Source organism: Ostrinia nubilalis, chromosome 9 (genome assembly GCF_963855985.1).
Source record: "Ostrinia nubilalis chromosome 9, ilOstNubi1.1, whole genome shotgun sequence".
Lineage (NCBI taxonomy): Eukaryota > Metazoa > Arthropoda > Insecta > Lepidoptera > Crambidae > Ostrinia > Ostrinia nubilalis.
Genome location: NC_087096.1, coordinates 4,372,741 through 4,398,788, shown reverse-complemented (window position 1 = coordinate 4,398,788; position 26,048 = coordinate 4,372,741). Strand labels below are relative to the sequence as shown.

The 26,048-nt window shown below is 34.4% G+C and overlaps 1 protein-coding gene across 1 annotated transcript in view; it reads left to right on the top strand.

The window, feature by feature from the left end:
* The window catches only part of LOC135074813 (homeobox protein unc-4), a 51,425-nt gene that overhangs the window by 4,277 nt on the left and 21,100 nt on the right, over positions 1–26,048 (top strand). The gene's annotated exons all lie outside the window — the stretch shown is intronic.

Below are 26,048 nucleotides of genomic sequence, written 5' to 3'. Positions count from 1 at the left end.
TTATTCTCGTGATTAATGTTGAATGCCGCTTAATTGTTTCTTTCACTCTCAAGCGCTATCTTAATCGAAATTCGCTGATATCTTTATACTTCTAATAATTAATGATCGATGACAAGATTTTGTACAATTTCCAAACAAACCTGCGCCTTGTTGCGCCATGTTTATCTGCGCGTGACCGTCAAAATCAGTTATTAATTTATGACACAGCACTGCCCAATCTCTAATGCCTTACAAATCACTAATCAACCAGCAAGGCCAATTACTCATTCACGCGGCGTTTGTAATCCAATAATAAAACGCCTATTTTACAACGACACCTTAATACCGACTCCGTATAACTTCAAAAATAAATAATGCGCTCGCCCCGATCCTTCTAGTCGTAAGTTATAGCTTTAATAATATTAAGGCATTATTCCCGAAATATTCTCGGGTCTCGTTTGAATAAATTTTGTATTAATAAAAAATAAACGTCGGGCAAGGTGCGAAGAGGCTAACGAGTGTAATCCAAATGTAAGTTATTAGTTGCGCGGCCCCCGCTGCGCGCGCGCCGATCTGTGCCCAGATTTTATCGAGGCCTTTGTCGGCTCTAGCGCTGAGGTGTTACTTACGAAATTAGGATGTTAAATGTTTCGAAGATGACGCATAGCGCTTTGTGGCCTATACCATTGTGTATTTTTTATCATATCATTATTATAATAGAAATATCAATAGGCTTTTTTTATGCAAATGCGTGAAATGTACCGTGTTTTTCGATAACAATATTCGATCGAATAAACAAGATCGCTCGCGATTCGGTGTCACTTCGCCCACGCCTCCCCACGCAAGGGCTTAATTGAACCAATAAATGTCACAAGAATTATGAAATAATACGTGATTGTGCATGAGAGCAATTTTAAAATGTCGGTCGTGTTTTGCAGTTTCACATGATTGCCTTTTCGTACCCAGATGAGATAATATGAACAACTTTGCTGTGTCTATACCTATTTTATACCTTCTATTAATCTAACTACCTATTTGTAAAGGTGGTTGAACCTCAGATTGTACATTTTATTGTAAAATCGACTCTATAAAAACTGAATAAGATTCTACAGTGTTTAACTTGCCGTAGCCTGTACTTATCCTTCGACAGATGACATATCTTGGCTAAAATTATGACGTACTTAATTTATTTTATAAAAAAAACTAATATTATAATCAAAAAAATTTGTCAATTACATGAAAGACAAAAAGTTAGAACAGGACATTTAATTACTCATTAAATTAATTAATAGTAATACTAAAAAAACTAAGTAATAACATAATACCTAATGTACTAATAACACAAATTTACATCAACAACATAAAAGCTCAATAGAATTTATTTTAGTTTTTATCAATATTGCAAGGAGGACAGATAGTGAGCGTGTTACTTTAACAGCCGTTAATTAAATGTACTGATTAATTCGCGTGTTTACACGGACAGACAGCGTATTGTTATATAAATTAGCCGTGGACAGCGCTACAACTGATTTATTAAAACATTATTTGTATGTCATTTTATAGCGCTAATTACTTGAACGTATGTGATGAAACAATGCCCTTATGTTTATTTGTCGGTTGATTTTATGTTATGTAAGTCTATTGTTTTGAGTTTATAACATTATACACAAGTAAGTATAGTAATAAAATGATTGCTAGATTAATAATAATTTTATTGCGCTTCATTGTTGTTGGTTTAATATCTGTGACGAGCAAAAGGCCTAAAGCTCCCAAAGGCTTGAAATTACGTAATATATTTCTATTTATACAAACAGGTAGATGAAGCAAGCCTAATTAATGACAAAGGTGACTGAGTTTCTTCCGCCACTTCTTCTCAGCACCAGCCCATATGTTGTCCCGAAGTGGTGGTAGGGCAAGCTATATTTGGGACGTGTATTAAGTGCCCTGGAAAGGTCCTATGTACTGAATAAACTATTTGAATTTGAATCTTGCATAAAAAAGTATGACCCTATCAGAAACTGAACCCTGGACTTGTGCCTCTAATCACCAGAGCACGACTGTGTTACTATTCCGCTCAGCGTTCTAACATACATAATTTGTATAACAACGCTATAATAGGTCTCTATTCTCACCTTTTTACTTACTTCAGACCTTATTAAAGGTTGGCCTTTATTATTTCTATAATTTGCGATCAATGGGTAACTTGCAAGAAAAGACTACTTCAATAATGAGGTCTCAATTTAAACTGAGGTAATTTTATTATTACTTCGCATAATTACACATAACTAGGAACACCGGGGTGACTTTGTTGCTGTAATTTAGGTACTTAGCATATTCTAACACCTGCTAACACTAAGTTGAGGTGCTCATCACACATGTGCGATATAAATTAAGATATAGCTAGTTAACTTTTTTAAACTTTTCATACTGAACAGGTTTCTAACTTTTACAATGAAAGAGATGGGAATAGAAACTTTTTTGTTCAATTGGGTTGGCTGAAAATATAAAAGTAAAAAAAAGAAAAGCTAAGGAGGTTCTTAATTATCTTGATAAAAAACATAATGAAACAATTGACAAAAAGAAACAAATTAATATTATTTAGTGATAGATAGGGTTTCTGATTTCTCGACCTATTTTTTTTCTCGAGTTTCGAGAATTCTCGAGGCCAAAGTCTCGAGTTTTCTCGGGTCTCGAGTCTTTTAATGAAAACTGCTGAAATCGGTTGAAATTTAATAAAAACACAGTTTTTTTTAATCTATTAAACCTACTTTTATGCACAGCAATCAATATTAGAATTTAGTACCACTTATTTTGGTAAGGAAATAAACAAAAAATAAAATCTTCTTTCATAATTAATATTTACTAATAATCATAACAAAAGTCATAAAGTCGCGTGCACTTTAAGGATAAATAACAATAAAAATCTGGAGCTACAATTGAATCCCTTGTTTTCTAAAGAACACAAGTCCAAATAGCAAAATAATTACGATAAATAAATAAATAAATTTTCAATTTTTTTTAGACTAGACTAGTCGATACCACGCTTCCACGCAATCTATGCACATGTCGTGGCAGCTTTTAATTAAGGCTACACTATAAACACGTATTGTTTTCAATGTTTTTTCCAGTTAATTGTGTATGTCTTGTTAGCTGTCCTTAAATAAATAAATAATTTTTTTTTTATGAACAAAAAAAACTTGAATTAACTTGACGAGGAGGCACGAGTACCTAACCTAACGTCTGTTAGGTAAGGTAACTGTCTACTTAACAAATTTTTCAGTCAGATTAAACATACATAATAAATATAGCATACTCGTTGGTGAACATTATTATGTACTTAGTTTCGATTGAGATCATGACTTGCAAATCAAATCAGTTAAAATAGGAAAGACTAGGCCAGTCTAAAAGCAACGTTGACCTATTAAATAATAAAAAATTACTTTTGTCTAAAAAGAACGGCTTTCAAGAATATTAAAGCTTCAAAATCGAAACTCGAGAATTCTCGAGCTCCGGTAATTTTTTTCTCGTCTCGAATGAAGCCAATTTTCTCGAATTTTCTCGAGTTCGAGAAAGCTCGAGCAGAAACCCTAGTGATAGAGTAACGTTTCCTTCAACTCTGAACAATCTTCAAATTATGTAAACTCTACAATTAAGTCATTTTTACCTAGACTTTTAAGTAATTAAAAAGTGATTAACCGGAAACTGAAGACGGCGAAAATTATTTTAGACTCGGTCAGTATTTGCTAATTTTAATCCGCTTTCTGTAGTGATGTGAAAAATCAATACCTACTAATGTAATTTTTGAGTGAATGTTAGTTGTGATAAAGTAGAAAATCAGCAGCGTGAACGAAAAAATTCAAAACCAAAACTTTTCCAAAATAAGGTTTTTCTCACTATAGTGTTATGTTAATTAATTGAATGGAAAATTGATCTTTATTTAAGTAAAATAATAAAATTATCCCGCTAAGTTCTTGAATCGCACGCATGTTTAAATTGTTAATTGCTTTGTTAATTTTGTAAATCTTGTAAATTTTAAAATTTTAAAGAAGCACTGAAGTAGGTATCGCAAAAGTTTTGATTAAGCACATCACTAGCTCAGCGTTTTCTAATCAATGATCCAAAACGCGGTTTGATTGGATATTTTCAGTTCACTGCTCTGCGGAGTTTAAAAAATATTGTTTTCGTCGACGGAAATTGTTTAAACAAACAATTGTGGGGTGTCTGTTTGAGCAAATCCAATTCATTTGTCTCGTGAAAACATTATTTGTGGACAGTGGTTTGGAAATATGTCGGTTGACTGAATTTAATGTTTTATTATGACTGTAAGAAGGTTAAGTCTGTGTTGAAGATAATACCTAAGTTGCTTTTTTGCTTGTTGTTGAAGCAATTGACACTTATTTATTAGTTTATTTTTAGGTATGGGATTTCATTTAGGTACCTACTCTTGGGCCAGTTAAAATAACTATACTATTAATTTATTTAAATTTAATAGCCATAATAAGTTGTGCTGTGATTATCCACTGTAGCTGAAATTCAATGTTTAGATTTGAGTGACGCTTTCAATTCTGCTTTAATTAAATTGACGACTGTGCTTTACACTTAATACCTATTTATTTATAAAACTTACGACGCCACGATTACTATATCAAATCTAACCTTGGTTGTTAATATTAAAATAACAATTTCTTAACACTTCAAGTGTCAGAAAGAGACAACCAGCGATAACGCCCGCCATGTTGGTTAAAACGCCTTATTAATTTCATTGCACGTGATAAAAATATTAAACAAAGCGATTAACCAATAAAAATGTCAAGATAATTGTGAAAACAAAGCGCAATAAACTTGGTGGAGATGCTCGAGACAGTAACATGAATATTTTATAGCAATTGTATGGAAATATTTCGTCATCGTCGTGAAAATACATGCGTCAAGTTTTGAAATGCCTGCATAACGCATCTGTGTTTCTTATACCTGGGTACCTATCACTTCTGTTAATATAAAATTCTATCGGCGTTCGTCATCGGAAAATATATTTTGATAATTTAATAATTTTACTACCACTAGTCTAGCCATTTTTTTCATTTGCACCCTTAGGTGGGTAAGTACCTATTAGCCAAATCAGTGTAGACTGTATTTGGGCAGCGCAGGACCGTGCATAGTGGAAAACCTTGTAGGAGGCCTCTGTCCAGCAGTGGACGTCATTTGGCTGAAACGAACGAACGAACGAGTGTAGACTGTAGAGCCATGTTTATGTGATGCGTAATTAATATTGCTATTTATATCTTAGCGAGAGCACAAGCTTTTGAAAAATAGAAGCACTTGCTTATTTACATAAATTGGATATGCCATTATTTTTTCACACCGATAATATTTAAAATTGGACGTTTGAAAAAAAATCATAATATAATTGTTTTGAAACCATGCTATTTACACGTTAGTAAACTAATCCGTGCTAGTCAAAAGCACAATCACAGAGCTTTTGCGAGGGGCGCCGGCGGTAAGTGAGCAAATAACCTCCCAGCTATTTCACCCCAATAAAACCAACACTAGTCTAGTTTTTTGTTTTGATTAGTAAAATGACATGAACTGTCACTTTTTCTGCAATCCTTGATAGGTTGTTCTTTTGTTACATTATGAGAGTGGCGGGAATTAGTTTTTTTAGGCATTGCGTACAGGGGAAGCTATTTAAACTGCCAGTTCGCAGTCCATAAAAAAAAATTAACACTCGTATTCACAAACGTTACTATGGGGTCTCACAGTGCGCGTGGACGCACAGGGTGACACACGACCCAATCACAGAGCTCTATTCAACGCTGTGCGTTCGATTTTCTGCTTCACTTAAGCAAGTATCGTTTGTGAATACGGGCGTAAAACTTTTTGGTATGTTACGCATGGTTTTATGAACCTACTTACATTACCAAATCAAATTAACTACCTAAGAATTTTATTAAAATGATTATTTATGGCAGATTCTCTACATTTTCAATTCAATCGTAACAAAAATAGAGAAAAATTTAATATTCTTACGAGTAGGTACTTATTTCAGTTCCTAATGCAATTCCGTTCAATATAGAGTCCTGTAGATTCATCTTAATACTAACTACCTACTGAACCAGATACAAGTTTCATAAATCTGTAATATGATACAGGTAAGTAATTACTTGTCAAAGCACTAACAAGTTTTGAATTATTGTCCTGGTATAAATAAGGTCTAGTAATATCAGTAATATTTTTTATTTTGCACGTTAACTATATCTTTCGCATCATTCATCAAAACTTTAATCACGTGACGTTAGTTTACCTAAATAAGTGTAAAAGTAAATTTAAAAAAAAGAGTTATTGTAAACCTGTCTTTTTTGACTAACCATCTTATGGATAAATCACAGTATAGCATTGTTTTACTATAAAATAAATAAGTTAAAATGTTGAGTTAAAATTTCAGCTTCATCAGAATCTGGGGCTTTTTTAATCTGATTGATAACTGCTGAAAACCTAGCGATTACTTCTTGTAGAACGGTTTTTGTACAATTACTTCTTCTAGAAGTCAATGCTGATGAATAATAATGGTTTTCTTTCTGATTATGGCTCATAAATCACCAAGACTCCAAACAAAAACTCCAATCACTTCTAATCATCAATATTAATTGCTAATTATGTCCTACCAAATACTAGCAATGTACCCACTTATTGACTTGTAGTAAATCTAATGAAAAGAGCAGTCACCGCAGCGAGGGCGCAAGCAGCAAATAAATTACGCCTACCCTCCACTCGCCTCCAACAAGCCCCAAACAAACCTATTGTGTAGATGAACTTGTTTACAAAATAGAAACTGTTAATGAAGTTATAACGGATAATAAGGGAAAAGCAATCGAGTTAGCTGATTGAAAATAGCTTTTTAGGTAGGTGATATTGAATGATAACTAAGGCCAATTTATTTGCAGGTTTTTGGCAGCTTTTTGTATTAATTATTTTGTCTGCTCAAGAAAGTTCACACAATATTTTTAGTTTTAAGTTACTAATTACTTTTCTAGTCAAGATAAGGCTTTAAAGGCTCCAAGGATTAATTGCTATCTTCTGTGTGTCTACTTCTTTATTTAATTTTTTGCCTAAATGCCATAACGGGTGCTCTAAGTGGAATACGTCGCCAAATCTTCGTGTGGCTCAAGATTGAAATAAAGACTAAATATTTCAGTTGTGAGTAATGAAAACAAAAAAAATACTAGCTTAAAAATTAACATGTTACTGACATAAAAGTGATATTTTCAATAACCGAATCAAATCACCAAATCTTAGGAAATACATCTTCGAAATGTAACCATAATCTCGGTAAAGCCCCTCATGGCCACAGATAACTTACACCAGCTTCGCGGAAGGCGCGAAACACCCCGGTGAAAGTATAGAGATTGCAAAAACCACGTCATTACTCCAAACAAGTGACAAAAGGCCAAAAATGTCTGTAATAAGGCCTATTAGTCAACGCTGCAAGGTGCGCGGTGTAACCGAGCCGTCCCAATTTCAAGGGCCATTTCACTCACACCCCGCGCGGGGAATTTAAAAATAAGAACCCGACGCCATGTTTTTATAACTGTCACAGCTGTTGTTTCAAACTTTTCAAAGTAACAATCTGCGTTACTTTTTTCGTGTTAATTATTCTTATCGCTGTTATTAATTCGTAATCGCGAGATGAAGCGTTTATGAATTCATAAGCTATTTATTTTCCAAGTAATTGCCTCATTCATTCATTAGTCATATGTTTTGCTGCATTTCACTTTCATTCGTTATTGACTTATTATGTTATAATTGCCTACATTTAATTTTGTAAGTATTGATTTAAAGTTCATAGTTTCAAAAATATGTACTTAATAATTACACCATGCATGACATTAAAAAAAGAAAAATGAAATTTTAAGAAGGTAAATTGCTTACTTTCTTTAATTTTCACGAGACTGCTTCTCTTGTTTAATAGCTTACCAACCGTACTAGCTTTGAACACGAATGCTTACTCACATTACGAGCTTAAAGTTTTATAAGTAAACGAATGTAAATTCTTCCTAATTCCTTTTTCTCTCAGTAGTTCTATCACATCTGTCGCATTATTTGAAATCCTTATAAAGTTTCCTTCAACAAAGGCTTATAAAACCATCTAAAAATACGCCCTCATAAAGGCCTGCGCACACGCTCCGCATCGAATCGCCGCGCGTGCTCAAAACACGCATTTGTCAAATTCGATCCGCTTTTTTGGTGTTTACTTTTTCATAGAGTCACCCCTGTCTCTTTGGTCACCCGAGACGACAGATTTGCTACCAATATAACAATTAATTAGAGGATTAGTAAAATTAGTTGTTCTAATGATGTTTTTTATAGACTTTGTTAAGTTTTGCCCTACCAATGAATCCTAGAAAGTAATATACGTGTCTATGTTGAGTGTAAAACTGCTCGCAGTGAAGTTGTAGAGATTGATGATGATGAATGTATTCATGTACATATATAGGTGTACCTACAGCTCGTCAAATTATATAGTTAAGGTACAAAATAACACCCGGTGCAACAAAATAAGCTACTACAATGTTGTACAAATGCAACAATGTGAAAATAGGTGCTAATTTGCAATAAAAATGAAGGTTTACTTAGGCTGAGTTACACCACCTAACTTTGACAACAACTATAACGATAACCGGTGTTTTTTGTATGGAGTTTGGCATTTGTCAAAGTTAAAGTAAGATGGTGCAACCCAGCCTTAGTCTGGTGTACTGTTAACTGTATAGTTTAAAACAATTACATCTAATAAAGCTTGTACACATTTCAGTGACTTTAGGTATGACTTTCTTTACTTTGGTATTTCACCAACATGATCTTTCATAAAATTATCCCAAAGAAGTGTTGATTTCGAATCATTAACTGAAGCTACCGCCAGTAGATGTAACAGAGCTTAAATTTATCAACAGTGAAAACAATTATCTTGTAAGTATGACAGATATCAGTCCTCATTTTAACATAGTTTAACAGAATTTGAACAGATTTTGAACAGCTTAAACCATTAATTGAGAGATTCTAACATCTGGCTCCATTATAGCAAGATTAACCAAGGTCTGTCATGTAAATACTCAAAATTGGAATCTGGTGATCCCATCCTTGTGTTTCACCATCACCCCTTTCTGATTGGTCACGGGAGACGCGAGATTTCCCGCCAATATGTGCGAGGTTTACCGGTTTATTGCCGATACACCGAAATAGGCCCCTCGGGCAAAGGAATTATTGACTATCCAGCCGCTCTATATTTTTTTAAAGACATTTTAAGGTTACAAAACAACTGTGAAGTGCCAGAAATATATTCTATGACTTTTTTTTAATGGTTCTGTGTGCTAGCCAGTGTTTTATGCTTTACAATAAAATTAACCAAAAATAATAATAAATAGTTTTTGAAATCTATTGTTTTGCAGATCGGATCGAATCGGTTCAATTCTATAAATAAATTAGTACAGTTCGCGTGGGATCGAACAAAAAAATGTCACCCATGTTTTTTTGCTTAAAAAAAACAAAAGAATTAACAAGTGATTTCGCGGTCCCGTATGTTGTATGAATAAATTAAGTTTTTTTGTGTGATTGAATGAACCGTTACTTGTTTTTGTGCCTATTACTAATATGATTCATTCATGCTTTGTTTTGTATTAGTTATTAGGGTAAGTAGTCACGTATATTACTTTTTTAAGTTTTTTTTATTGATATTGTAATTCAATCATCAATTTTAAATGAAATTGAAACTAAAGTTACAAGTTTATGACGGCTATAAAGGCAGGATATCTACTACATACCAATCGAAATTAACAATTGAGATTTATGCAACTCGCCATTAATTTTACATAATAATTACTGTCGACACTAGGAAATTAATAATTATTGAAATGTATGTAAAGAAATGAATATTGCATTAATTAAGTCACTAAATATAGTCAGATAAAGACAAGGTTATCTCGGAATTCTTTTGATGTTTAATAATTTTTGGTAAGGAATAATTTGACTGCGAAAAAATGTAATTTCACGTTGTACAATATACGTAATTGTCGTGTTTAAAACTTAAAAATTTAAAAGATGCCAGAGTTTCAACATCTTGGCGCTTTTGTTCGTATTGTTACTGCAAAATAAAAATTACTGGCCACTTTTCAATCAATTTAGCAAAGAAAAAAAAGACAATTCAAATACAATTTGAAAAATAGAAAAAAAAATCTATCACCTTTCAGTTGGCTAAATTGATATTGTGCGCGATTATACTTGTTGTCATGTTGGCAATGGTCAAAAAGCAATATGGCTTCTTGTATTGTGGTCGTTTACCGTTTCGTCTCGCTCCAGACTGCCATCTGCGATTGTTACAAGTGATGGTTTTTGTTATTGATTTTCAACGAGGACCTCGATCATCATCATCATAGTATTTTATTAGAAAGGAATGAAACAAGCTTTTTGAGCTTTATTAAAGTGTTTAAACCTGAAGAGATTCTAGATACTTACCTTCTTTATTAGTGTGTTTTAATTTGCACTTCCAAAGTTGGGTATAGTTACTTATTTAGTAGGAAGGTACTTGTTTATTGTGAAATGATTAATGATGCCATTAATTTCAATAAGGTTTTTTTACAATTCTATTATTGACCTTTTTAAATAACGGTTTTTGTATTGAATTAATTTACCCCAATAAAAATACAATATAGATATTACGTAAATTAATTGGGTTTGCCCTATGAATGAGAAGTTACTTTGGAAATAAGAACACTTTATCAAACAAGAAGCAAATAGTAGGTACTCCAACCACCAAGTACCACGTCAATTGAAAACAAGACCCAAAGAGCATTGTTCTAAGAGAATAACAAACACCCAGACCCATTCACCATAGAGACACCATTTAGCGCGGCTCAAGCCGGCTTATCACAACAAACGCTAATCCCATGAATCCCTATAACATATTGCCGCTGAGAAAGCAGGGGTGTAGGGTACCCATAACTAACCCCATTAAAAAGTGGCCCCCGTATTAATGTAGCATAAAATTAACCCGTGCGTCACGCTGCGGGTCGCAGGGACCCGGGTCACTTTTGAGGATTATTCTAACGCAAATATTGGCATGACTTTTGACGGGTTAGGGTGGATTTGTGTAGATGTAAAGCTCAATTAAAAACTAAGAAGATTTAATTGAGTTAGCTAATTGCGTTCACAATAATACATTCCGAAACAAACGTAATTCTAAAAAGTATAATCGTACTTAGCTAATATTGACTCTTTATTAATAAATACAAGCGTTGAGACCGGTGTTTCTCTGTTTTAATAAAAACACAGTTTAATAATGAATAAAAAGAGCGTACAATCAAGTTAACAGTCTCTGAAACAAACTCAAAACCGCTATTTACTTGGCTCTACAATATACTCGTATGTATTTATTAGAAAATAAAGTTAAGTGATTAAGTTCATGAAAAAAGCTCAATAAGTCATAAAAGTTATATTTCGACATGAAGATATCCCATATACATAGTTCTATAATATTATCCTATATGAAGTTATTGTGCGAAGTCAATATACGCACACTCCTCCATTGTCTCTGGAAGGGCAGAGATAATAAGTGCAATAAATCTAACGTCGTTACAGATAGCGCCACAGTATAGGTACGAGTACCATAGATTCAGAAGGATGATTCTTCTAAGGTGAAGGCTCTATTTTCTGAAAAAAAAAACAGAAGGAATGAAATTGAAACATTTCTATTATTTGACGCAGATCGTTTGCAAGGGACTACTCTAGAAGTGTCAGGTAATTATTTCTTAGTTAGTCTAAGCAAGAAAGAAGGGTATTGTGAAGCATTTCATATTTTAAGTTGGCATTAAAAGTACTATCAGTATTCCCTATGTTCGTTAAACTTAAAATGTGACATTATTTTTAATGAATTGTAGCATTATAACATGAGAATGAAAACTCAGTCGTAATAAAACACTAGAACATTCAATTTAAGTCATGTAATTGTGGGGTGCAATGGCAAAATTATTAAGCAATTATTTTCTGTAACAAAATTTACACAACAAAACAAAAAGTTTCGCCATCGCAATAATATGCAATTCATCAAAATATTCAAATTCGTTGCTTTATGCCCTACAAGAAATGTCACCGCACCTACTCATTTGCTTTTCAAATTTCACCTGTATTTCAAAGGGTTTAAGAGTTCATAATTTCAGTTGTAAGGAGTGCCTGCGTTACAGATCATTCAGCGACGCAGACACCAAAATTCATGAATCAATTTCATAGAGAGCTTTTTATCGTAACTTATATTTCCAACCGTGAGTTCAGGCAGGCAACATCCAATTTTCAGGAAGTATGAATGCAGTAATGTAGTGTTTAGTAGGATATTCAGTTTTAATACTAATTTCGAATGTCTCTAAAAGTATAGGTTAGTATAGTTTTTAAAATGAAGATATGTAGTATAAAATACGTTAATTGATTCGAACAATGCTTTTGTTTATATACGGAAATAATAATGTATTACATAAATTTAATTAGTTATAGTTGTAACTTTGTAACAAAAAATGTATAATAGCCTGATTGACTGTAGAGCATTATATTTTGAACTGAAGAACAAAACTAAAAGAGAATAGGACTAAAGCGCCTTTTTCATGACCGTTCGCTTAACTCATAAGACTTCAAAGAAAACCAGTGACCATTCTACACTTAACATTATGCGTGTATGGCCATTCCACAGTTTACTTTCTTTACGTCTTTCCAAGTTAACTTCTGCGGCGTCTCTGATGCTCAATTGTCTCTGCCGACTGCCTGATTTATCCCTCCCCCGAGTGAGAGCCATTGTTTTATAATAAATACGACAATAGATTACAAGCGCGCCTGAGTTGCGAACACACATTTGTGTTCATTAGTTTGTTTGCGTTTGCGGTTATGAACGCGGTGGGGGAAAAGGCGTTTTGTTATGTCAATCTGCATTGTTCTTCTGAACTGGTAAAATACTCGTAATTATGATTGAGATTAATTAAATTTAAACTCGTATGAGACCAGTAGTCACAGTCTTGCTGACAACCTTAGTATTTTACAATTATTTAATATTTTCGAAGCTTTTTATTAAAATGGATCTATCTTTAATCCGTTGATTTGGATTAAACATATAATAAAATATTGTTTTAAATTTCAAGTTCTAGTTTCTATGTGGTTTTTATTATGTAAGTTGAAGCTTAAGAAATAATTTTCAGTATTTTCCAAGCCTAGTCTTCACCAAACTTTAATGTGTAGATAGAGTCAGACAGTCTACATTATTAAATTAAGTGAAGAAGCCTTATGGATATTCAATCAAAATCAATCAATAATCGCTATTGGACAGATTGGAACTCAATTTTAAACTCCTTTAAATCTAACCCGAAATCGGCAAGCGCAGTAAATAAAACATACAGATTTAAAACAACTGGTATCACCAAACACTTACACCCCACAACTGGGCGCACAGCGGTGAGTTATCGCCCCCCTGGGGCGCAAGAACTAGTGATGCTATGAATAACAGATGATGTTGCGTTTTTGCAACGTTTCTGTATCTGTGGCCGATAAGTTTTTGTTCGGAAAATTGTGGAATGGAACTATGTTGTTATTGTGATGTAATGTGATTATTTGGTAGTCGTGTATTTGTGATAGTTACTAATGCAAATGATTTTAGCTATCATGTAGGTAATTCAGATTTGTTTAGACCTTTGTCCTTTTCGATTAATCCTTCTGGCTAATGGAATCTAAGGAGATATTCTTTAAGCCTATTATGGCTCAATCAAGCTATCTAGGAATAATTGCATACAGTAATGTTTCGATTTGTGTGTCCCAGAAATTAACTAGACCACAAAGATAACAGAGACTAGATGTAATCAGAATTAATTAATTACTTAAATTAATTGTTAATGTGCCAATAAATTACATTAAATTTTCAGTAGATATTTTCGATAGTGTCAAAATTAAACACATGTTACTGCATGTCCATAAAAACTACATTTTAATTGATTGAAAAGTAACATTAACAAAAGCTCTACCTTTAAAAACTTTATCGATATTTTGTACACCACTAGCACCACAGTCAGATGTCGATGCTCATGGGACTCATCGACGATGATTACTGCTGTATCACTGCACAACTGGACCGACACTTTATGCTGGGTGTATCAGACTATAATATTGTTTACATTGCAAAAACACCAGAAAGATGAACAAAACACAGGAGAATGGCCTTTTAAACTATTAGGGTACTACAACATAAAACTACTATTTCACGCACAGAGTTTTAGGACAACTGAACTTTCAGAAAAAAAACTGTTTTGTTTCTCTTTCTAGAGTAAGATGATACTCGTACATGATCTAATATATAGTAATTAAAATCAATTTTAGAGCTTTACGAGAAACTACAGCTTAGGTATGTTTTAAGTTTTAACCACTCTGTTTACTTTTCACAAAAAATCAAAATCAAAAATATTTATTCAGTTTAGACCACAAGTGGCACTTATGAACGTCAATAGAAAATAATAGCCCTTATGGGGCACTTTACATGTCTCCTTATCTTTTGGGCCCTACCAGCGCTTCGAGACAAACATATGGCAAGTGCTGAGAAGAAACGCCGGAACAAACTCAGTCACCACTTATTGCCAGGAATTATCTAACGGTAAGAATAGTCAAATTTAAGTACATCAAATATGTGCAGACTGAACTGACCACGCATCCTTGTCATCAATATAGTCTCGAACCTTGGACATAAGGGTATTTTTTATATGTATCTTAAAGGATGATGGGCACAAATGTATGGAAAGTGGTACCCGCTCCAATAGCCATAACCAATATATATTTTAAAAGGCCTTTAGATGTAGGAAAATGTCTGCTATGGGGCCAGTTCTAATTCACGTTTTGAAAGCAGTAATTCCACTAAGTATTATAATGAAAGTATAACACAATCATCCATGTATACGAGTATTACTATGACTACAATCTATTAATATAACTAAAAGAAGCATTGAAAAGGAAAGGATTATACCTACGATGAACTATCCAAGCTATTAGCCCTTTATTCGCTTTCATCATCATCATCATGATCATTTTAGCCATAGGACGTCCAGTTGAACATAGGCCTCCCCTAATGATTTCCACAATGGCCGGTTGGTGGCGGCCTGCATCCAGCGCCTTCCCGCTACCTTTATGAGGTCGTCGGTCCATCTTGTGGGTGGACTTATTGGGTCTTGTGGGTTTATTCGCTTTAGCAACCCATAATAAAACCCTTAAGAAGTAATAAAACTCCAACCCCTTTATTAATAAAAGTTACACCCTAGTTGAACTCTGGCTTAAATTGTCACTTGGTATGGAAATGTCATTTTAATCCAAGGTTCTTCCTAGGTGTAACTTTTTATTAATAAGGGGGTAGTACTTCTTTAAATAAAAATATTTATTTCACAACTATCCCCATCAATAATATAATAATAGAGTTAAGGAAGGATGCTGGAGCAGTAAACCCTTCCTGCCTCGCATAACCTAAGTACCATACGATGGACACGTATGATACTTCTTCTTCTTCTTCCTCGGTCCCTCACTGATGAGGATCGCGACCACAGATAGTGTTCCTCCACAGACTGCGGTCATAAGCTGTGTGGACCGCACGATGCAAACTCCCGCCCACCGTCTTCCTCACCGCGTCCGACCATCTTGTCGGTGCCCTGCCCCGAGCGCGTCTGCCTTCCATACTGTATTATACTTAGGTTACACAAAAAGTATCTTTATCGAACGCAACCAGATCTGAGGCTGGTGGCCATAGTAAATGTTGTTCGTCTTGGTAAGACCTTTCAAATGACACTACAAACATAACTATTGGAGCCGGCTACCATTCTGCAAAAAAGTATGTATATCTTCGTACACAACCAGATCTGAGGCTGGTGGTCATAGTAAAAGTTGTTCATCTTGGTAAGACCTTTCAAACGATATTAGACACATATCTATTGGTGCCGGGTACCATTTTGCCCATTGTCCTTTGTTTATTGGCAATTCGACAAGGTTGTGTGGTATTTTGTTAAATATGGTAATACATTTCCCCAAGAATGAATTACCTATCTTATGCAACCTAAATGATGGAACAGCAAGTTTATTCTTATGTCTCGTGTTAAATGAGTGGACGTCACTTTTCTTAGTAAATAAATGTATATGTTTACGGACATACATAATGTTATCAAATATATATTGCGAAGCCACAGTCAATATATTGATTTCTTTAAAAACTTCTCTAAGCGAGTCACGTGGTTTAAGATCGTATATTGCCCGAACAGCTCTTTTCTGTAAAATGAAAATTGATTCTATGTCTGCTGCTGAGCCCCACAGTAAAAGACCATAAGACATAATACTATGAAAATAACTAAAATATACAAGCCTTGCTGTTTCAACATCAGTCAAGTTTCTGGAAACAACAATGCAACATCAGTCAAACTACAGGAAAACATAATTTAACTTTTTTCGGTTGTGCTCAAAAGGTTGGCCATACCGGCGTGTGCCAAGGCGACCAATATTATTTTCTTAAAGCATTAAATTTTATTACATCCCACTCCGTATGCAGCAGCCCATAGTAGGGCAATACTAATTAACCTCTTGCGACAGATCCAAAGAAATTGAAAATGCTAACGGTTACAAGAAAAGAGAATGTCGTAGAAACTTAAGAAATAGCTAAAAGAGAAAATTATTATTTTATGACTAAACCTATTGATGAAATAATATGGACGGACATAACTTAAACACTTTATCGAGGCTAGACTTGCCCGCAGCTTCAATTATGGCTTCAAAGCAAAACCAGTATGTTTCAGAAATAAGTAAGTTTTACATAAGTAGCTGGATTATTCGCGATTAGTCTACCTTCGAGGGAAATGATTTTATGGTGGTGACTCATAACGTCTACTACTAAGATTTTAAGGGACATCCTTTAGCAATAAAGAAGAAAGAAATGATTAGTAATTTTATTAGATTAGAGAAGCGACAACGTTCAATGGTGTCGGCATCGGACTGAACTCATTCGGGTGTGGGTATTAGTAGTAGCTGCTTATTCTCAGCAATTATTGTCCTGAAGCAGGTAGAGCTATAGTGGGACGTGTGAAAGCGCTTTTTAAAAGCTTAATTGCAAAATATAAATGAGTTTTATGAGTTTTTATGGGTCCGATACTCGTCGTTGTGGAGGGGTTATGGGGGTTAATACATTCTACATACATTTTCTAAAAAAATAATTCAAATCAAGTACACAATCAAGTCTATGTTTCGTTCATTTTTAATATGTAGACCTCTCACAGCCTAAATTAATATTTGAGTGTTTCGTATACGGACCTAAGTTTCTAACATAATGTTTTGTTTCCACAAGGGTCTACAACCAGACAAGGTTACCGTGTGGTAGTGTCGATTTATCATGTACCAATCTGGACTCGCCCGGGGCTACCAGCTTCAAAAACACGGCTAATATAATGAAGACGTCTATTTTGTGATGGGCAAACGCTGATAGCGTATCGGTTAACTTTTTGTTTTTTTACTGGCAACTCGGGAATAAATAAGGTAGACGTTTATGGTGATTTAGAAGTCATGAGTCAGCCGTTGCATAAACATAAGTGTAACGAACATGTATTTGGTAAATTAATTCAAATCTGAACAGGAGTGGGGCAGATTTTTTTAATCTTAAACTTTTTTCGTTTTTTTTTATTCCGTCTACGGAAGCAATTAACGTCGACAATTTATGAAGAATAATCAACATCTATTCCTTTTAAGTTCTATTGAAACATTTTTAAACTAAAACCACAATAAATTACGTTGTAACAACCTCATATTATAAACAAGAATGGGTAAATACCCTAGTTAATATTAAGTACTTACCCTGTGAGTTTTTTCCCCGTATCCTTTTACTGCTCTATCATAACGTCCATTAGAGCGGGACAAACAATTTTCCTGTCAAATAACTAATTCGTTTAATCGAACGCCATTCTCGTTAAGTACGGCTATGTTAATTCAGCTATGGTAATTACCTTACCACCTTCACACTTCTAAGGTATAAAAAATTGTAGGGTGAACCGCCTGATTATGGGCCGTATGCTGTTTTGAAATTGATAGCGCTTTGTATTTTTCCACGTCCTGTGGTGTTTGCATGCCTGGTTGCTTAAATTGAGCCTCGTGGTTTCATACTGTGTTTGTACAATAAAATATCTATTTTAATTGACAAATGTAAAACAAAGGTTAATGTCAGATTATTAGTTGCCAATGAAAAAAAAAACATTGGAAAATTGGACTTTCGCCTCACTATTTTAGATGGGACTTACTTCATTTCAAAAGGTCCCAATGTCCCATTTTTAAAGAAAGTGTGCCTAAATAGTACCACTATAAAAGTGCATTTCGCCTGCCGTGGTCGGTCACCCTGCACATATTAAAAGCCACTGGTAAAATTCACTGGAAAAACTCGCGTCTGTCGTTAATATGGCTTAATACTTTGAAATGATATGTATATTGCTAATAATTTCAAAAGTCCCCTAATGAGCGGCCATTACGCTGGACGGCGTTATGCCAATGGATGGCATTGGTGCTCTTAATATTACGGATATTATGGTATATTAACTTGTAGGGCCCTAGACAATTAGGTTTTTTACTAAAATATGTCAAGAAATTATAATTTTTCTAACATTTTATTTGCACTGAAAATTACGTTGTGAAAAGAATGACATACTCGTAAAAAAGCTGTTTCTTGACATACTCATAAAAACGATTTTGATTGGTAAGATTAAAACTATTAAGTATTATTGTTGTTATCATAACAAAATAGTTATTGAGAATTAATAAATTGCATCATCATAATACTTGTTACTTACCCAATTTTCGCAGAATTTTCTTTATAGCAAATACTTTCAGTAAAAATTCCGTATCAGTCAAGTACTTAGTTACTTCTTTATTCCCTTTATAGATGACCCACATTTTATCTCTTTATCACAAATACACTCAAAATCAACTTTCAGTCTATAGTTCCTTCTAGGACATAATTATTAGAGACTCTACAATTAATTGAATTGATAATTATCTCCATCCAATCTACTGAATCAATCAAAATAAAATCTAGGCACATCTCGTAAACCCGTATCACGCGTTTTAACGGTGACACGTACGCCATACAAATTCAATTAGGAGGGCGTGGCGGGTTCGCGGAACGCGCGCGCGCACATAATGGGCCCACTTTCCGCGATGTCTTCATCAACGCGCGCAGAGACGGACTCGGGAGGCGAAATTGATTATCGATTATTGAGTTTTTTATTGATTAACAGTTATAAAGAAGTAAATCAAATATATTGGCTTCTTAAAACGTTTTATGTTAGTGGATGTTATATTTTTTGAAACTTGCATTTGCTAGGTACATAATAATAGCTCTTGCAGCTTGGAAAGGCGACACTACGTCAAGCTAAAAACAGTAAAATCCTATGCAGTTGGGGTATTTTTTAACAAAAATGTACCTATAGTTTCATGATCTGTGCTGTGTATCAAAGTTAAAAAAAGTTAAATAGGGTTTTGTGCCTGAATAAGCTCGAATCTATTCAGGGCACTTTAATCGATAATATATTTGAATAAATGAGCCTGTTATTTAAACGTTCAGAAAATCAATCAAATAGTTAAACTTCTCACTTCTGCAGAACCATTACAAAACAAAACTAGACATAAACTTTTACTTTTAACAACAACAATCACACTCAAAAACTTTAGCGTTTATTAATTTCTTGTTCAACCGCACATGATATTGCTATTCCAAGTCATTCAATTACCATAATGCTTTCATAATAAAGTCGTCTCGCGTCGACAGTACAGAGAAGAGCAATAAAAGCTGTTATTGTCCGCCGCGACACATCGCGTTTAATAACGCTCTAGCGTTCGCGGAATCTGCGCGCGCGCTTTGGTAGCCATTTCCCGCGGCTGATGACTTTATTAGTGGACCAGGGATGCACTTGAGCGTCATTATGATTATAATAATGTTATTATAATTGCATTATTATTATTATTCATAATGTAAGTAGGTAGGTACTTTAATATTTAAAACAATTCGATTGCGATTTTCTTTTAAAATTTCAATAACTATAATCATTCTACTGCAAATCCAATTTTCATAGTACGAAGTAGCTCTCAAAATCGATTCAAAATATCTTACCCAAACTAGCATTTGCATTTAATCTACTTTAAAATATTCAAACGTAATAAGATTGAAATCAATTGATTATGCAAGGGTAAAAAATTTAAATTAGCTACCAACTTTTAAACAGCCCTCAATCGCTCCATTAGCATCGCGGGAATGCAAAGAAAAAACTCAATTCCAACCGTTTAACCCAGTCCGGCCCTGGCACAACTTGTCCACACAGCAAGGTACCTATTCAGGGCAAAATTATAACTTTATTATTACTGGTGATTTTGGAAATTAATTTCTCGGGATCGCTCGCAAATTGCGCGGTGGTGGCGGGCGCGGCGTGCGAGCGATGCGTTGATTGGGGACCTTTTTGCATATTTTCTCTTGGTGTTTTCATAATTATTTTTGAATGATGTATAAGGTTCTTATTTCGTAAAATAGTATTACTTGACATTTTTAAATTGGGATAACACGTTTTGTTCAGAATTCTTAGTTATGTGCAGGTGTTTCACGTGTTCTTGCTATAAACTTCTGAAAACAATTATCATGTACGTACTAAACTTAGCAGAAATTAATTAATTTGTGTAATGTCATACTCTGTCCAATAAATAAAAAATGTGGCTAACGACTCTATAAAAATCACTTTATACGTGCTACAGGTAATACTCGTTTTTACAACAACCAGTCGCTAAACTGAACTCGCTTTGCCTCAGTAATAGCTAGGCTAGCCTTTTTCGTCTGAAGGCGCCGCACAATCGCCATCGATTCGGCAATCATCACGCCTTTCTCGATAAGACCCTACGCCTATTTTAATCGATTCCTGAAAACGACAATCGACGATCGATATAGTGTGAACATTACGGGAACACACGGGCATAAGACAAATTGCCCCGACTGTCATTCGTGACCAAAGAAAAAGCAATCTTAAGACGTGTGTGTAGAGTTGTTATTGGTTTAATGACGTAGCTGGGATAGTGTCGGGCCAAGTACCAAAATTATCGGTTCGGCTATACTTTAACCGCATGCGCACTGTGCTATTAGGTGGTTACAACGGTACATTATTATTGGCGAAATTTACTGAATCTTTACACCCGAGTACGCCCCGCGATCCCATATATTGATTCTGGGAATAATGAAATTATAAACCAATGCGAGCCAGTGTTTTGATTACGTGCAATTTAATTTCTTCTTATAAATTCATTTTAATACTTATAAAGATTGTAAAGTGGATTTTAATATTTTCCACCAATTATAGTGCTGGAAGTTGTCAATATAAATTGTTCATTAACCAATTAATGTAGCTGGACAGTTATGCACTTATTGAAAGGGTTAAAATTGCGATAATAACGACTTAATACAGCGTTCCCTCATACTGCAATCTTGAGTTATCTTAGATTCATGCTAATAAAATAAAGCCATTAACTTAAGTATACGTTGCACGCTATATCCAATATAGTGATTCTTTAAGAAGGATTCTATAAAGACCAAATCTGCTGTTATTAGAGATTCTAGTGATTCGCTGCATTTCAATCTTTCTCTTTTTTTGAAGTAGAAGACATAAGTGTGTTTTTTTATTTCAGCAATATTCAAAAGTTTTCGTTGTAAAAAAACCTCTTGTCTCATATTTCCTATAATTCATTTAACACCTTTGCTGCGGCAGTAACTTTCTAATACTTTCCATTCCTTCGGTACAAGGTCAGTAAACCTGGTATTAAAACTTACATTGTGGCGGCACAAGGCTTAAAGACCTTGTAATATTTAAGATATATTAATTTTATTTTTGGCTTCATGTTAATAGATATTGTGTTTTTTTTCTTTGAATATTAATAATAATGCATTTATTGACATACACCTGAAGGCGTTCCTGAATAACTTGTTTAGTATAAAAATTATAGCTATTTTCAAAATACAAGGCTTATGCACCCTGTGCCGCACTGAAGTAGGGAAGTCTGGTGGGTATTCTAGGGATGTGAAATACAAATATCGATAATTTAAATTAAGTTTTAATATAAATTTAAAAAAGTAACAAACAAAGAGGTTTTAATAATTTAGTCTAAATATTTTACAAATGAGACATACGTGCATAAATACTTAAATAAGCTATATTTAAAGAAAACATATTAGTTACAACTTCAAATGTTTGTCACGAAAAACATTATTTAAATTAGCAATAAATCGTGTAGCAAATTAAATTATAATCAATTTGCAGTTTTGATTTTGTTTGTTTCTCTTGACGCCATGTCGACATGTGCGTTTCTTACGAATGCGAGGCAACACTGGCTGCACGAAGCTAGCGTGGGGTGCGGTACCAGGTGCGCAGGGTACAAGGTGCTTCGACCTGGTTTCGCATTGTGAAGACATTTTATTACTTCCGTGCGGTACCAGGTCTAAAAACCTGGTATTAAGGTAGGTACATCATTGGATTCTATTTTAAAAATACATCATAGATATATATTCATCACTTTCCTACACCGGACCCAATTGAAGTTATGCCTTTCGCACGACAAGGAAGACTATAATTTTCTTAGCCGCACGGTAAGCGAGACGTACACAAGGTCTATAGACCTGGTTTCGCACTCAACGTGTTAATTACATCTCTAGTCATAAAGGGCAATCTTATAACCAATTGTGCCATAACCCCAAAACTTTATTAGTCCACTATAGAGCATAGACAACAAATAAAGATACAATCTCGGACATAACCTATAAATTATATCTACCCGGTAGTTCCCCTAGCTCAGGGTAATAGAAATATAAAGTATATTGCGAATAAAAACGCTTCTATTGAATATGGACTTAATTTTACTTGATGCTGAGCGATAACATCTCTATGAATAAAATAAAAATATTGTCTATGCTTATCTGGGGCAATAAACATTCTATTGACACTCAATGAGATTGCTCTATGGTTTTAGTGTTGTTGTTTGCTACGATTTTACAATTGAATTTTAAATATGATGACCTAGATATTTAATTAAATACGTTATAATAACTAGTGAACCGGTTAACCGCTCGTAACCAGTTATTTGTGGATGTCAACGTGTTAATAACTCCCATCCTCGATTACTCGTACCACTTAAAGGATTACTGGCTCCAGCTTAAAGCATCCGCCATTTCTTCAAATTTTGTGTAAAGGTTTTCGAGTAGAAACCTCGGGAGTACCGAAAACATTTTTTTTTTCAGAAGAGACAAAAAACCGTCCCCTGAATATTTTTACGAGGTTTTCATTGAATCCTATTCGAATATAGGTGAGCTCAAAATGTGCGTTTAGAGGTTTTCTTACTTAGTACATTAAAAAGTGTTTTTTGGTCAACAACAAGATGCATGCTTATCGCGATCTCTCTTCGCCACCCTTAAAAAATTCAGCTGATGTAGAGAGGCAATAACATCGATTGAATTTGATTACAACTATTGTCACATTGTTTGGCGATGTCGCAAATTTGGAGAAAAGAGAGATAAATGATAAAGCCCCACCATTCAAATTCTTTGTTTAAACCCATAGACTAAACACTAGGTGGACCGACGATCTGGTGAAGGTCGCGGGAAGAGCCTGGATGCAGGCAGCACAGGACCGGTGGTTATGGAAATCCTTGGGGGAGGCCTTTGTCCAGCAGTGGACGTCATTTGACTGAAACGAATGAAACCCATAGAATCTTATTCATCATCATGATCTAGTCATTTATTTAGTCCACAACTTCATCCATTGCAGCAGTAGCACGTTACTCTAATTTTCTAGGGGCAAATCTAGAATACTACTGAAACACAATTTTATTCTGACGTCATACATTCGAAATGTCAATTCATAGCTCACAATAAACCGTCTCGCCGCCACGTCACAAGTTCAAAACAACCGGAATTATTAACTGTACGAATTTATTAACCGCGCTGTACAGCCCTCAAATAGATACTTAGTAAGCCCCCCTCCCCCCTCCCTTGTGGCTTTAAAACATTGAGGAGACTAAATTAAAGCGCACCAAAACTGTTCTCGGTGGGCCCAAGGCGGTCGTTTGTTTTAATACAATAACCATACTCGTCTCTTTCACACCCCTTATTAGACTTGTATATCTGTCTACCTCCCCCGCGAGTAATTTTGTGATGCAGAGCTACCGAAGTTCGTCAAAGCTTATGGAAATTCTAGCATGGATCGGCCATTGAAAATGTTAACATAGGAGTTTTAATCGACTGTCTGACAAATTAATTTATATGTGGACTCTACATACTTATAAACTGTCCTTTTCTAGAGCCTGTCATAATACTGTCCTATTGGCATAATATACTATCTTATTGTTTGTCCTATAATTTTTACTTTTTCCGTTTTTCGAGTGATTAATATTGATATTCAATTGAGACAATTAGATTTTAAAGTTTATTAATAATACATTTTTATTAATAATTTATCATATTTTCCGCTTAACCACCCTTCACATAATCCATGATTTTGTTTCTCTCTCGCCCACTTAACACGTTCGCTGTTTGAACACTTCAGAAACTGTAGTATTTTTTTTAATTGGCTCATAAACGGTGTATAATTTTAAAATCAAATTCAAATAAAACGTCAGATTGGAAATTATTATATCTTATCTTATCTAACGCATACACTTCTCGCCAGTTACTTTTGATGCAAATACTATAAAATTACTTATTTACGTAATTATCGATGAATCTAGAGTGTTTTCCAACGAGAAGTAATTGAGATTAAGTTGTGATAAAAATTTAAAACGATTTTGCGTCAGATAGTCACAGATTATAGTCTAGTTTATTTTATGGTTACTTCTCTACATGAAATGATATTACATAAAAACATTGAAACTATATTGAAAGCCATCAAAATCCTGAGCAATTAAACTAAAACAAAACAACAATAACGGACTAATATTTTAACTACTACAGTATTAATCTAATTTAAATGTAACACGCATTGATTCGTATCACACGGATTAATTTCCGAAATGTTGTATCGACCGTAATAAGCGGCTACTCAATATCATTAGCTGACCTAAACGACACTTTGTATCGAGTTAATCACTTGGCTCACGTTTCACGAATAATTCCAACAAAATAATGACACGTTCAAACGTACAGAAGCGCGCACCTCTTAATCACTCCTAATTTATTTAGCCCCTCCGAGAGCAAGCTGCGTAATTTATTGGCGTCCCTCTCCAACCCGGGCCCGGGGCGATCGTCCGTCCCGCTCTCGGGGGACCATTTTTAATTAAAATCACCGGGAGAAAATTAGAAATTATATTCTATTTTCAAAAACTTGTTCGGACGCTTTGTTGGAGATTATCTCTTTTTTATGATCCCCCGGTCGCCAGTTTGGTTTAACGACTGAAGAATTGTCTAAATTGACTTTGTTGAGGCAGCCCGGTGTCTTTATGGTTATGTCTTTCTCATTTCAATACTGCGGTTTGTCGAACGGCTTTTGTTTTAATTTGCCATTAAAATCTGTGCTCGTCAACTTTTTTGGTGCAACTGCAACACGTGGGACTGTAGTTTTATTGCAGATGAGAATAAATAGATATCATAGGATCGTTATCAGTTGTAAGGCTATTCAGGCCTACCTAGCTACTTGATATTAATAAAGACTTCGTTTGAAACTTCATTAAAAAGGCTCTGCGCTTATCCCTAGGGGTACCATAAAAAAAAAAATAATAATAATAATAATAATGATAGGGTATAAATTATTTCAAAGTAGACAATTGGTATTTTACAAATTTCAGATCACTGATTTTCATCAACCAAATTCAGTTTACCAAGCAATAACTGCCTGAAAGCACGAACGTCTAAAGCAGTTCATGGATATTCACATTAAACAAAATTTTCTTTAAAAATAGATAATTTTGACAGATACAGCCATAAGAATACAACTACCATTAAGATTCTACCATCTACATTTGGCAATTTTATCGATTTT